Here is a 1,951-nt window from a genome sequence, read left to right as displayed (position 1 = left end):
TAACGCGGCTAGTTAACAGGATGACTCCACTTTTATGAATCATTAAATCCTAGAAAATGCTTGTTCTGATGTATCATGTAAATTCGTTGAAATGAAAAAATCAAATAATTCTTTGTGGTGGAACAAAATATCTCTCATTTCCCCCTCGAAAATTTTTTTTGGGGGGGGGTTCTAAGGAATATTGTTTATGTTGCCTCGAACGGTGCGCTAATTCTCTGAATCCGGTACCAACTGGTATCATTCCTCCTAGAACAACGTTCTCTTTCAAACCTCTCAACCAATCGATACGACCTCGGAGGGCGGCTTTTGCTAAAACTCGAGCAGTTTCTTGAAAACTTGCTTCCGATATGAAACTTTGAGTATTTAGAGATGCTTTCGTTATTCCCAATAATACGGCTCGGTAACAGATCGCTTCTTCCAAAGCACGCCCTGTTCGTTCCGCTCGTAACAACCCAATGAGTTCTCCAGGTGAAAAAACATTAGACATTCCATCTTCTGAAACCAAGACTTTTGATGTTATTTGACGTACAATAATTTCGATATGTCTATTATGGATCTCCACCCCCTGGGATCGATAAACCTTTTGGATCTTATTAACCAAAGAGATACGACTTTGCACTATCGTTAGTTCAGAACCAATCAAAAATCCCCAAGGAATTCCAAGAATTCTTGTTATACCGCTCGTTCCAACCCTCAATTCTCTTTTCTAGGCTCATCGATATTGAATCAATCGAACGCACTTCTAATACTTGTTCGACTTTTGGAAGACCCTGCGTTATATCACCAGATCGTGATTTTTCATATATAAATGTAACTAAAGTATCTCCTTCGTAAAGCGATTTCGCCATAATGGCGATGAACAGTTGCTCCTGAAGTGGCCAAATAAGGCTTAGCTAATCTTATTACTACAGAATCAACTTCAACAATTATAATTTGACCCGATTTTAGGTGGTGGTCTATTTTTGGCTATACATACATTTTCAAAAAAAAAATGTCCAAGACTAATTCTTGTTCTTGTAGGTGTTTCTTCACAATAATTATTGTGATAATTATGATGCAGAAAAATGCCAATTCAAATTAAATGTATTGAAAACGATGTTACTGCATGGATCGGAATTGAAAATCCCCCCGTTTTCATCCATTAAATAATATTTTAAGTACTTGAAAAGTCTGTTTTAAATTGTCAATGTTGCAAATATTTAGTTAGGGAGATCGGATTATGAGTTATTAAGTCATAAAATGAATAAAAATTCACAATTTGAGGGGCCGCCCCTAAAGGTCCTAACGAATTCCTAATTGAAATTAGAGGATCCTTTTTACTTGATTCTTTTATGACATTATAATCTTTTACATCGTTGAATAGATCCATTTGCAAACAATTCGATGCTGACAAAATTATCAAAGATTGGCGTTCCTTATTTCTATTGAACAACGTACGAATAGTTCCTTGATTTTGACTCGGAGATTGTGGAACCCTTGTCTTGGAATAAATAGAAAAAAATGGATTGATATTCGTGCGATCTGACTCATTATTAAAGATCAATCCTGAACCTGACGGATCTTTCCTTTTTCTCATATACGCAGTATCGGATTTCCCTAAGTCTATTCGTAGGAAATTTCGAACCAGACCATTTGTACTTACTTCAACAAAGGAAGCGCGCGCGTCTTCGATAGAAGAGCTTTTTTTGTCTCGGTCCCAATTCAACAATAAACAAGTCCGAACTAATTGAATGCTTGTGCCAGAAATTCCCCGAATTGGTTTTCCATTTCCATAAAGTATATAATTGACAACTCTAAGCTCCAGATTATCCCTTTCTTGCAATAGATCCTGTGGGAAAAGTTTTACTAAATTGATACCGTCGGCTAGTTCATATATGATTACAGGTCGAACAAAAACAAAATACTTTTTCTTGGTAGGTGTGATCCACTGGACATAAATCCAATTTTTCGA

The sequence above is a fragment of the Cucumis melo genome, unplaced genomic scaffold, assembly GCF_025177605.1.
Source record: "Cucumis melo cultivar AY unplaced genomic scaffold, USDA_Cmelo_AY_1.0 utg001746l, whole genome shotgun sequence".
In the NCBI taxonomy this organism is placed as follows: Eukaryota; Viridiplantae; Streptophyta; class Magnoliopsida; order Cucurbitales; family Cucurbitaceae; genus Cucumis; species Cucumis melo.
This window is presented reverse-complemented; position numbering follows the sequence as displayed.